Source organism: Balaenoptera acutorostrata, chromosome 7 (genome assembly GCF_949987535.1).
Source record: "Balaenoptera acutorostrata chromosome 7, mBalAcu1.1, whole genome shotgun sequence".
In the NCBI taxonomy this organism is placed as follows: domain Eukaryota; kingdom Metazoa; phylum Chordata; class Mammalia; order Artiodactyla; family Balaenopteridae; genus Balaenoptera; species Balaenoptera acutorostrata.
This window is the reverse complement of record NC_080070.1, coordinates 110,989,088-111,003,164: the sequence shown is the minus strand read 5'-3', so window position 1 is coordinate 111,003,164 and position 14,077 is coordinate 110,989,088. Positions and strand designations below refer to the sequence as shown.

At 35.8% G+C, this 14,077-nt stretch overlaps 1 protein-coding gene across 2 annotated transcripts in view; it reads left to right on the top strand.

Moving 5' to 3' along the window:
* The window catches only part of URGCP (upregulator of cell proliferation), an 89,747-nt gene that overhangs the window by 40,605 nt on the left and 35,065 nt on the right, over positions 1-14,077 (top strand). The window lies entirely within an intron of this gene.

The following is a 14,077-nucleotide window of genomic DNA, read 5'->3' as shown; positions in this document are numbered from 1 at the left end:
ATTCCTGCAGCCACAATGCCCCAACCCCCAGTCCCAGCCTACTCCACACCACAGCCCTGCACTAAATGTGAGGTGAACATAACAGAGAAAGGGATGGATGCTTCTGAGTGGAACCATGGACACCTGCATGGGTGGCCCATAGGTTAGCTGTGACCACACAGGCCTCACTTACTTTAGCAATTACAAACTTTGGGGCAGGCAACACACTCGAGGGTAACAGAGCCTGATGAAACCCAACCCTCAAGGCTTCTATTCCATCTGGGAAATGGACCCTGCCCCCAGCAGGGCAGTGACAGCCATGAACAAAGAGAAAGAACCACCTCATATCCAGCACAGGCTCTAGACACTGAAACACCAACCACAGCCCCTATCAAGGGGATAACAGCCAGCACACTCAGAGGAAAGATGTGGCTGGCATCCATACCAAAACCAGCCCTTGCACCAAAAATATTGGACACACACAGTCTACACAGGGATGCTCCCACATAAAAATTCCCCTTCAAGATCACAGTAGACAACTGTTTCTCCTCAATTCATAGAGATAAAGTTAAGTAAAATAAAAAGGCAGAGGAATTATTCCCAATTAAAAGAACAAGAGAAATCCCCTGAAAGAACAAATAATGAAATAGACCTCAGTTTACTAGAACCCAATTAAAAAGGAGGTATTAAAAATACTAAAGGGGGCTTCCCTGGTGGTGCAGTGGTTGAGAATCCGCCTGCCAGTGCAGAGGACACGGGTTCGAGCCCTGGTCTGGGAAGATCCCACATGCTGCAGAGCGGCTGGGCCCGTGAGCCACAGTTGCTGAGCCTGCGCGTCTGGAGCCTGTGCTCCACAACGGGAGAGGCCGCCATAGTGAGAGGCCTGCGCACCGCAATGAAGAGTGGCCCCCGCTTGCCACAACTAGAGAAAGCCCTCGCACGGAGGCGAAGACCCAACACAGCCATAAATAATAAATAAAAATTAAAAAAAAAATACTAAAGGAATTAAGAAAGATTATCATTAGAAATGCAGATCATTGTAACAAGAAACTAGAAACTATAAAAATGAACCAACCAAAATTAGACAATTCAGTTGCTGAGATAAATACCAATCTAGAAGCAATGAATAACATACTAAATGGCACAGAAGAACGAATAAATGATCTGGATGATAGAATAATGGAAATCACCCAGCTAGAACAGCAGACAGAAAGACAAAAGAAAAAAAAAAACAATATATGAGATCTATGGGATAATACAACACATGTCAACTGACGCATAATACGGGTTCCAGAAGGAGAAGAGAAAGAAGGGAATCAAAAGTGTATTTGATGAAATTATGGCTGAAAACTTCCCAAGCCTAAAAAAGAACACAGATATCCAGGGACAGGAAGCACAGAAGATCCCAAACAAGATGAACCCAAACACACCCACACCAAGACATATCAGAATTAAAATGGCAAAATTTAAAGATAAAAAGAGGATTCTAAAGGCAGCAAGAGAAAAACAAAGAGTAGGTCACAAGGGAACGCCTATAAGACTATCAGCTGATTTTGCTGCAGAAACTTTGCAGGCCAGAAGGGAGTCGAATGATAAATTCAAATTCCTGAAAGGGAAAACCCTGCAACTTTGGATACTCTACCTAACAAGATTATCATTTAGAATAGAAGAATAGATAAAGAATTCCTCAGACAAGCAAAAACTAAAAGAATTCAGCAATATTAAACCTAGCCTAAAGAAATATTTAAGGATTTTCTCCAAATAGAAAAGAAACAAGAGGCTTCCCTGGTGGCACAATGGTTAAGAATCCTCCTGCCAAGGCAGGCGACATGGGTTCGAGCCCTGTACTGGAAGATCCCACATGCCATGGAGCAACTAAGCCCATGTGCTACAACTACTAAGCCTGCCCTCTAGAGCCCGTGAGCCACAACTGCTGAGCCTGTGTGCCACAACTAATGAAGCCTGCATGCTTAGAGCCCATGGTCTGCAATGAGAGGCCACCACAATGAGAAACCCATGCACTGCAACAATAGAAAGCCCGCGCGCAGCAACGAAGACCCAACACAGCCAAAAATAAATAAATAAATAAATAAATAAATAAATAAATAAATTTATTTAAAAAAGAAAGAAAAGAAACAAGAATAGAGGAAAGGGGAAATCACAATAGGTAAGGCAAACATATGAAAGGATTTAGGATTGCTTAAAAAACAATTAAAAAATCTGTAAAAGTGATGATAACTGATAAATTAACAGCAAAAGAATAAACATGAAGTTGTAAAATAGGACATAAAAATCACAAAATGTGGCAGAGGGGTGTATAAAAAGGTACATCTTTTAGAATGTGTTTGAAGTTGAACAACTATCAGTTTAAAGCAAATATATATAGTATGGGTCAACATACTTGAACTCCATGGTAACCACAAATCAAAAACAGACAATATATTCACAAAAAACAAAAAGAAAGGAACTCAAGTATACTACAAAAGAAAATCAACAAACCACAAAAGGAAAAACAAAAAGAAGACATAAACAAAAAGAACTACAAAGATGACTGGAAAACAAGGTTTAAAATGGCAGTAAGTATATACCAATAAATAATTACTTTAAATGTTGATGGACTGGGCTTTCCTGGTGGCGCAGTGGTTGAGAATCTGCCTGCCAATGCAGGGGACACGGGTTCGAGCCCTGGTCTGGGAAGATCCCACATGCCACGGAGCAACTAGGCCCGTGAGCCACAACTACTGAGCCTGCGCATGTGGAGCCTGTGCTCCGCAACAAGAGAGGCCGCGATAGTGAGAGGCCCGCGCACCGCGATGAGGAGTGGCCCCCGCTTGCTGCAACTAGAGAAAGCCCTCGCACAGAAACGAAGACCCAACACAGCCAAAAAATAAATAAATAAATAAAATAAATTAAAAAAAAATGTTGATGGACTAAATGCTCTGATCAAAAGACATAGAGTGGCAGACTGAAAAAAAAAAAAGACCATACAATATGCTGCCTACAAGAGACTTACTTCACAGTGAAAGACACACACAGACTGAAAGTGAGGGGATGAGAAAATGTATTTCATGCAAATGGAAATGACAGGTAACTGGGGATAGAAATACTCATATCAGACAAAATTGACTTTAAAACAAAGTCCACAAAGAAAGACAAAGAAGGACATTATATAATGATAAAAGGAAGAATAGTATGTTACACTCATTAACATATGCACCCAATAGAGGAGCACCTAAATATTAAAACAATAATAACAGACAAAAAGGGACAAATGGACAATAATACAATGATAGTAGGAGACTTTAACAATCTACTGACACTAATGGACAGATCTTCCAGAAATTAAATCAATAATGCAATGGAGGTCCTAAATGACACAATAGACCAGTTGGCCTTAACTGATATCTACAGGACACTACATCCAGATACATATTCTTTTCAAGCACACATGAAAAATTCTCTAGGATGGACCACATACGTGGTCACAAAACAAGCCTCACAAATTCAGGAGGATAGAAATTACAACAAGCATGTTTTCTGACCATAATGATATGAAACTAGAAATCGACTGCAAAAAGTAATATGGGGAAATAACAAACATATGGAAACTAAACAACATACTACTAAAAAATCCAACAGGTCAACAATGAAATCAAAGAGAAATCAGAAAATACCTCAAGACAAATGACAATGAAAATACAACATTACACAATCTGTGGGATGCAGAAAAGCAGTTCTGAGAGGGAAGTTCATAGTGATATAGGCCTTCCTCAAGAAACAAGAAAAATCTCAAACACAAAACCTAACCTACCACCTAAAAGAATTAGAAAAAGAAGAATAAACAACACCCAAAGTCAGCAGAAGGAAGGAAATAATAATGATAAGTGTGGAAATAAATAATATATATATTAAAAACAATAAAAATGATCAATGAAACCAGGAGCTGTTTTTTTCACAAAAGGTAAAGTCAACAAACCTCTAGCTAGGTTCACCAAGAAGAAAAAAGAGAGGACCCAAATAAGCAAAATAAGAAATGAAAGAGGAGAAATAACAACATATACCTCAGAAATACAAAAAAAAATCATAAGAGAATACTATTAACAGTTATATGCCAACAAATTGGACAACTTAGAAGAAATGGACAAGATTCTAGAAATATATAGCCTGCCAAAACTGAGTCAAGAAAAATCAGGTAATTTGAACAGGCCAATCACTAGAAGTGAAATAGATTCTGTAATAATAATAATAATAATAACTCCCTACAAACAAAATTCCAGGACTGGACAACTTCTCTGGGGAATTCTACCAAACATACAAAGAATTTACACCTATCCTGCTCCAACTATTCCAGAAAATTGAAGAGGAGGGAACACTCCCAAATTTATTCTATGAAGCCACCATCACCCTGTTACCAAAACCAGACAAAGACACTAAAAAAACAAAAAACAAAAAAAAAGGAAAAGAAAAGAAAAAGAAAATTATAGGTCAATATCTTGATGATTATAGAGGCAGAAATTCTCAACAAAATATTAGCAAACTGAAGCCAACAAAACAAAAAAGATCACACACTACAACCAAGTGGGATTCATCCCAGGTTCACAAGGATGGTTCAACATACACAAATCAATCAATGTGATACACCACATTAACAAAAGAAAGACAAAAAATATATGATCATCTCAATAGATGCAGAAAAACATTTGACAAAATTCAACATCTATTCATGATTAAAAACTCACCAAAGTTGGTATAGAGGGAACATAATTCAATGTAATAAAATCCATTTATGACAAACCCACAGCCAACATAATACTCAAGGGTGAAAAACTGAAAGCCTTTCTGCTAAATTCAGGAACAAGACAAGGATGCCCACTCTCATCACTTCTATTCAACTCTTCTATTCAACTTCTACTGGAAGTCCTGGCCACAGAAATCAGACAAGAAAAAGAAATAAAATGAGCACAATTTGGAAAGGAAGAGGTAAAACTGTCACTATTTGCAGAGGACATGATACTCCATATAGAGAACCCTAAAGTGTCCACACAACTATTATTAGAATAAATGAATTCAGCAAGGTAGAAGGATGCAAGATTAATATACAGAAATCTGTTGCATTTCTTTACACTAACAATGAAATGTCAGAAAGAGACAGCTAAAAAAAAAAAAATCCCATTTAAAATCGTGTCCAAAAAAATAAAATACTTATTACTCATTACTTCACTGCCTTTGGGGACACAATTGTCAACGAGACAGCCAGCCCGGCCCTCGGGGGACTCACCACCTGGTGGGGGAGGCGGAAGTGGAGATCCAGTCATTGCCAAGGTGGTGAGCACTGTGGGAAAGGACAGAGCATCACCTCACATGTACCGGCGGGTCCACAGTGGGCAGGGGGTGGCAAGGCCTCTCTGAGGAAGTTACTTCACTGCCTTAACCAAGGCAGTGAAGTAACTACACTGAAGAGTCTAAAACATTGATAAAGGAAATGAAGACCATTTGAAGAAATGGAAAGATATCCCATGCTCTTGGATGGGAAGAACTAATATTGTTAAAATGGCCATATTATCCAAAGCAATCTACAGATTTAATGTGAGCCCTATCAAAATATCCATGATATTTTTCACAGAAATAGAACAAATAATCCTAAAATTTATTTGGAACAACAAAAGATGCAGAGTTGCCAAAGCAGTCCTGAGGAACAAGAATAAAGCCAGAGGCATAATCCTCTGGACTTCAGACTATACTACACAGCTCTAGTAATCAAAGCAGTGTGATATTGGTACAATCAGGGATATATGGATCAATGGAGCAGAATAGAGAGCCCAGAGATAAACCCACACACCTATGGTCAATTAATCTGTGACAAAAGAGGCAAGAATATACAACGGAGAAAAGAGTCTCTTCAACAAGTGGTGTTGGGAAAGCTAGACAGCTACATGTAAATCAATGAAATTAGAACACTCCCTCACAGCATATACAAAAATAAACTCAACATGGCTTAAAGACCTAAGTACAAGACATGATACCATAAAATTTCTAGAAGAGAATACAGGCATAAAATTCTCGAACATAAATAAATTGTAGCAATATTTTCTTAGATCAGTCTCCCAAGGCAAAAAAATAAAAGTAAAAGTAAACAAACTGTACTACATCAAACTTAAAAGCTTTTGCACATCAACTAAATGAAAAGACAACCTACAGAATGGGAGAAATATTTGCAAATGTTGCAACCAACAAGGAGTTAATATGCAAAATATACAGACAGCTCATACAACTAAATATCAAAAAAAAAAAAAAACCCCAAACAGCCCAATGAAAAAAATGGCAGAAGACCTAAATAGACATTTTTCCAAAGAAGACATACAGGTGGGCAACAGGTACATGAAAAGATGCTCACAATCACTAATTATTAGAGAAATGTAAATCAAAACCAAAACGGGTTATCACCTCACACAGGTCAAAATGGCAATCATCAAAAAGTCTACAAATATCAACTGTTGGAGAGCATGTGGAGAAAAGGAAACCCTCCTATACTGTTGGTGGGAATGTAAATTGGTACAGCCACTATGAAGAACGGTGGAGGTTCCTTAAAAAACTAAATATAGAGCTATCATATAGCAGCCCCACTCCTGGGTAGATACCCAGAAAAGACAAAAACTCTAAGGCGAAAAGATACATGCACCCCATGCCAAGACATGGAAACAACCCAAGTGTCCATCAACAGACAATTGGATTAAGAAAATGTGGTATATATATATATATATATATATATATATATATATATATATATATATATATATATATAATGGAATATTACTCAGCTATAAAGAATAATGAAATATTGCCATTTGTAGCAAAATGGATGGACCTACAGAATATTATACTTAGTGAAGTAAGTCAGACAGAAAAAGACAAATATTGTATGCTATCACCTACATGTGGAATATAAAAAATAATACAAATTAACCTATATACAAAACAGCAAGAGACTCACAGACATAGGAAAACAAACTGATATTTACCAAAGGGGAAGGGGGGAGGGATAAATTAGGAGTATGGGATTAACAGATACAAACTACTCTACATAGAATAGATAAGCAACAAAGATTTACTGTATACCACAGGGTACTATATTCAATATCTTGTAATAACCTATAATGGAAAATAATCATAAAAAATATACATTATATATAATATATATATAAATGAATCACTTTGCTGTACACCTGAAACTAACACAATACTGTAAATCAAATATACTTCAATTATATATATGACAATATATTTGAGATTTTCTGGACTCTATTCTATTCCATTGTCCTATATGCCAGTACTACACTGTTTTGATCATTGTAGATTTGTAGTTAGTTTTCAAATCAGGATGTGTGAGTTCCAACTTTGTACTTTATTTTAAAACGGTTTTGATTATTCAGTGTTCCTTGAGATTCCTTATGAAGTTTAGGATGGATTATTCTATTACTGTAGAAGATGCTTGGAATTTTCATAGGGATTTCATTGAATCTGTAGATTGCTTTGTTAGTACTGACATCTTAATATTAAGATTTCCAATGTGAAAATGGAATGTCTTTCCATTTATATTTTCTTTAATTTTTTTCAATATTGTTTTGTTGTTTTCAGTGTTCACATGTTTTGCCTTTTTGGATAAATTTGTTTCTAAATATTTTTTCTTTTTGATGCTAATATAAACAGAATTGGTTTCTCAATTTCTTTTTAGTATTACTCATTGTTAGTGTATGGAAATGCAGCTGACCTTTTCTTAACCTCTTGATTGAGTACGATTGACTTAAAAATGCCATATATGTCTGATGTATACAACTTGATCAGCTTGGAGATAAGTATACACCTGTGAAATCATCACCACAATCAAGGCCATAAACTTATGCATCACCTCCTAATGTTTCCTCTCACTCCATTCATTTATTAATTTTATTATTTATTTGTTTACTTATATATTTATCATACTTTTTTTTGTGGTAAGAGCACTTAACATAAGATCTACTTTCTTTGCAGATTAAGTATACCGTATATTATTGTTAACTTAGGCCTTAAGTTGTGTAGTAGATCTCCAGAACCTACTCATTTTGTGTAACTGAAACTTTGTGCCTTTTCACCAACCAACACCTCTTTATTTTTCCCTCTTATCAGCCCCTGCTAACCAATATTCTATGCTCTGGTTCTGAATTTGATTATTTTAAATTCCTCATAAAAGTAGGATAATGTAATATTTGTCTTTTTATTTTTATTTTTTTGGCTGTGTCAGGTCTTAGTTGCAGCACGTGGGATCTTTGCTGCGGCATGCTGGATCTTTCGTTTTGGCGCATGGGCTTCTCTCTAGTTGTGGTGTGCGGGCTTTAGAGAGCGTGGGCTCAGTAGCTGTGGCACACAGGGTCCAGAGTACACGGGCTCAGTAGTTGCAGTGCACAGGCTTAGTTGCCCCCGCGGCATGTGGAATCTTAGTTCCCTGACCAGGGATCAAACCCGCATCCCCTGTGTTGGGAGGTGGATTCTTAACCACTGGACCACCAGGGAAATCCCAGGATTTGTCTTTCTGTGTCTGGTTATTTCACTTAGCATAATGTCCTCCAGTTACATCCAGGTTGTTCCAAATGGCAGGATTTGCTGCTTTTTAAAGGCTAATATTCTGTATTTATATACCACATTTTCTTTGCCCATTCATCTATTGACAGTCATTTAGGCTGTGTCCATATCCTGATTATTGTGAATAATGTTGCAATGAATATGGGAATTCAGATATCTCTTTGAGACTCTGACTTCAATACTTTTGGATATATACCCAGAAGTGGGATTACTGGATCATAAGGTATTTCTATGTTTAGCTTTTTGAAGAACCTCCATAGGTTTTCCACAGTGGCTGCAACAATTTACATACCCAGCCACAGTGTACAAGGCATCCCATTTCTCAACATCCTCACCAACATCCTCACCATCCTTGTTATCTTTTATTTTTATTTTTAATTTTTTTTGGTAATAGCCATTCTAACAGGTGTGAAGTGATATCTCATTTTTTAATTTATTTGCATTTCCCTGATGAACACCTTCTCATATGCCTGTTTGTATAATGGAAGACATTTGTTTGTCTTCTTCTGGGAAACGTCTATTCAGGTTCTTTGCCCAATTTTTAACGGTTCCTTCTATATTTTGGGTATTAACCTCTTATCAGATACGTCTTTTGCAAATATTTCTTCCATTCCATAGTTTCCCTTTACATTTTGTTATTTATTTCTTTTGCTGTGCAGTAGCTTTTTAGTTTGATATAATTCTGCTTGTCTATTTTTGCTTTTGTTGCCTGAGCTCTTGGTGTCATATCCAATAAATCATCGCAAAGTCCAATATTTTGTTTTTTTCATGTTTTCTTCTAAGAGTTTTATGTATAAAGGTTTCATGTTTATGTCTTCAATGCATTTTGAGTTGATTTTTCTATATGGTGTGAGACAATAATCTAACTTCATTATTTTTCATGTGTATATCCAGTTTTCCCATCACTGTTTATTGAAGAAACTGTCCTTTCCCAATTTTGTATTATTTATTTATTTATTTATTGGCTGCACCACCTGGCTTGTGGGATCTTAGTTCCCCAACCAGGGATTGAACCTTGACCCTCGGCAGTGAGAGCACAGAGTCCTAACCACTGGACCGCCAGGGAATTCCCAGTATTCTTGATACACTTCTCGAAGATCAGTTGACTATAGATGTGTGGACTTATTTCTGAGCTCTCTACTATGTTCCATTGTTTTACTGCCAGTACCATAGCTTTGTAATATATTTTCAAATCAGGAAGTGTAATGCCTCCCGCTTTGTTCTTCTTGTGTAAAATTGCTTTGGACATGCAGGGTCTTTTATGGTTCCAAGTGAATTCTAGGATTATTTTTTCTATTTCTGTAAAGGATGCCATTGGGATTTTGATAGGGATTGCATTGAAACTATAGATCACTTTGGGTAGTATGGATATTTTAACAATATTCTTTCAATCCATGAACATGGGATGTCCTTCCATTTATTTGTGTCTTCTTTAATTTCTTTCATCAATGTTTTATAGTTTTTAGTGTGCAAGTCTTTCACCTCCTTGATTAAGCTTATTCCTAAGTATTTTATTCTTTTTGATGCTATCATAAACGAGATTTTTTTTTTTTTTTACTTTCCTTTTTGGATAGGTTTTTATTTGTGTATAGAAATGCAACTGATTTTTATGTTGCCTTTTGTATCCTGCAAATTTACTGAATTCATATATCGGTTCTAACAGTTTTTGGTGGAGTCTTTAGGATGTTCTACATAGAAGATCATGTCATCTGCAAACAGATAATTTTACTTCTTCCTTTCTGATTTGGATGCCTTTTTTCCCCTTCTTATTGCTTAATTGCTCTTTCTAGGACTTATAGCACTATGTTGAACAGAAGTGGCAAAAGAGAGCATTCTTTTTTTGGTTGTTGTTGTTTGTTTGCTTCTGATTTTAGGGAAAAACTTTTAGGCTTTCGTCATTGCTCTGGGTTTTTCATATATGACCTTTATCATACTGAAGAAGTTTCCTTCTATTCCTAGTTTTAGTGCATTATGTTGTGAAAGATTGTCGAATTTTGTCAAATGTTTTTTTTCTGCATGAATTGAGATGATCATGTGGTTTTTTTCCCTCATCATATTAATGTGATATATTACATTGATAGATTTTCATGTGTTGAAGCATCCTTGCATTCCAGGAATAAATCCACTTGGTTATGATGTATAATCCTTTTCTGTTTCTGTGTTCTGTTTGCTAGTATTTTGTTGAGGATTTTTGTATCAATATTCATAAGGGATATTGATCTGTAGTTTTCTTATAGTTTCTTTTCAGGCTTTGGTATCAGGGTAATATTGACCTCATAAAATCAGAGGTGCTCTTTAACATTTTGGAAGAGTTTGAGAAGTATTTGAGTTAGTTCTTCTTTAAATATTTGGTGAAATGCACCAGTGAAGCCACCTGGTCCACAGTTTTCTTTTTTGGGAGGTTTTTTGACTACCAACTCAATGTCATTACTTGTTATAGATTCATTCAGATTTTTTCTTTCTTCATTATTGAGTTATAGTTGATAGTGTGTTTCCAGGAAATTATTTTTTTTCATTTAGGTTATCCAGTTGGTTGGTGTACACCTGTTATAATGTTCTCTTAAAATTATTTTTGTTTCTGTAAAATCAGTAGTAATGTCCTCACATTTATTTCTGATTTTAGTAATTTGAGTCGTCCCTCCTTTTTTCTTAGTGAGTTGAGTGAAAGATTTGTTAATTTTGCTGATCTTTTTGAAGAATCAACTTTTTACTTCATTGACTTTTCTCTATCCTCTAGTCTATTTTTTCTCTGCTCTAAACTTTAATGTTTCCTTCATTTTGCTAGCTTTCAGTTTGGTTTGCCTTCATTTTGTTGTTGTTGCTGTTGTTCCTTAAGATGTAGAGTTAGGTTAATTTGAGATCTTTCTTCGTCTTTAACGTAGATGTTTACAGGTATAAAATTCTCTCTTAGCCTTGACTTTGCTGCATCACATAAGCTTTGATATATTGTGTTTTTATTTTTAGCAAGGTATTTCGTAATTTCCCTTATGATTTATTCTTTAATTCATTGGATTTTTAAGTGGGTTACTTTCCACATATTTGTGAATTTTCCGGTTTCCTTCTTTTTTGGTATCTAGTGTCATTCCACTGTGATCAGAAAAGTAACTTTGTAGTATCTTTAAAGATCTTTAAAGATGATTTAAGTCTCTTAAAATTTATTAAGACTTGTTTTGTGGCCTAACGTATGGTCTTTTCCAAACAATGTACCATGTGCACTTGAGAAGAATGTTATTGAGTGGAGTGTTCTGTATTTGTCTGTGTGGACTGCCATATCAGTAAACAAAGTATGTTGCAGCCACCAAGCCATCAGCCCCTGCCGCTGTCCCAGACTGTGTACCCTGAGGAAATTCAGGATCGTTAAAAACAGGATACTGGCCTTAGATAGTTAAGGTGCATGTCAAAGGAATGATTTCAATGAGTCCATAGTTTTGCATCTTGCCGTACATAGAAAAGTGCTAAATTCATTAACTTGAGATGTCTGGATTTTCTTCAATTAACAGTAATCTTCTGATGGTCCAACTACCTGGTTTTTGTTGCAAAACTTCTATGTATCCTGGCTCCTCCCTTACCCTTTCAGAGCAGCCCCTCAGAGCTATCTGAGAGGCTGTCTTCTGGGCTTAAGTCCTCAGAAAGTCCTAATAAAACATAATTGTCAGCTTTTAGGTTGTGCATTTTTTTCAGTTGACATCTGTTAGGTACAATTGACTTGTAGTACTGTTTAGGTTCTCTATTTTCTTATTGATCTTTTGTCTGGTTCTCCTACCTACTATTGAAAATGATTATTGAAGTATTCAACTGTTTTTGTGGAATGATTTTTCCCTTCAATTCTGTGAATGTTTGCTTCATTATATTTTGGGGCTCTTTTTGGTACATACATGTTTATAACTGTCTTGTTGAATTAACTTTTGTTTAATATATAATGTCTTTCTTTATCTCTTGTAAGTTTTTAAACTGAAGTCTATTTTGTCTGAATTAGTATAGCCTAACCAGCTTTCTTTTGGTTAATATTTACAGGGAATATGTTTCCATCCTTTCACTTTCAATCTTCTGTCTTTAGAGCTAAAGTGAGTCTCTTATATAAAGACTGTATATATTTGGATAATTTTTCTAATCCATTCTGCCTATCTCTGCCTTTTGATCAGACAGTTTAATCTATTTACATTTAAAGTAACTACACTTGAGGAACTTACTACTGTCACTTTGCTACTTAATAAAAAAGTCTTACAGTATTTGTCTCTATTACTGCCTTCTTTTGTGTTCAGCTGATTTTTTTTTGTAATGACATGTTTTACTCTACTACTCCTATACATTTCTGTTTCCCCTTCATGTTATTAATGTCACAAATTATACCTTTATATGTTGCGTGTCCAATAATATAGATTTATAATTTATAAGTATTTTAATGCATTTGTCCTTTAGGTCCTGTTGGAAATAAAAAAGTGGAGTTGCTACCAAAATTAAAGTAATGCTGCCTTTTATATTGTCCATGTATTTCTTTGTCAGATCTTTCCATCTTCATACTGCTGTGAGTTACTGTCTAGCATCCTTTCCTTTCAACCTGAAGGACTACCTTTACCATTTCTCACAGGTCAGGTAGTACACAAATAAGGTCCGCTCTGCTCCCTCCAGTTCAAGGTGACAGGAAGGTGGGGACTGGGAAACAGGATGCTACCTTCTCAAGAACAAGACCACTGCCACACTGGCGAAGGAGTGGGGCGATGGCAAGTGAAAATGCCACTGAACTCTGCTGTCATTTTTAGGATGGCTTTTTCTTGCTTGAATGTTTGCTTGGTTGCTGTAAACCTTTAACTTTTTTAGAGCCCCTACAAAATTAGTTCAGACAGCTTCTGGTTGTTTTCTTCATGTTTCCGTGGGAAAAGGTGAGCTTGGAACTTCCTAGTCTGCCATTTTGCCAAAATACTGTTTTTTAACCTATCAAATTTGCAGTGATAAAGAAACTGTGAAATTTATTGAGACTTTTGGCAAACTGGCACTATCATCAGTGTTGGTGACCGTGCTGGGACAGCAGTCTCTATGTGTGTGTATATATATGTGTGTGTATACGTATACATGTATGTATATATGTAAGTATATGTATATATGTGTATTAGTATATATGTGTATGTGTATGTGTTTGTGTATGTGTGTGTAAGTACACAAACACATACAGAGATTATATATGTATCTGAAAAGACTTAAAATACTAGTATCATCTGACTCCTGGGAACTTAGCTTAAGGAAATACTCATGGATGTATATGGGGAGTTTTGGCTATAAGAATATTTACTGTCCACATTCTTTATAATAATGAAATACTGGCAGCAAAATTTTGTCTAGTAATAGGGGTTGGTTAAAACATATGATGGTCCACCATGCAGTGAAATGCTACATACCTAGTAAAACTCATATTGAGGAAGAATAATTTCATTGAACTAACACTATTCATTATTTCAAAACATGTTTTAAAACCAGCAGCTTATTT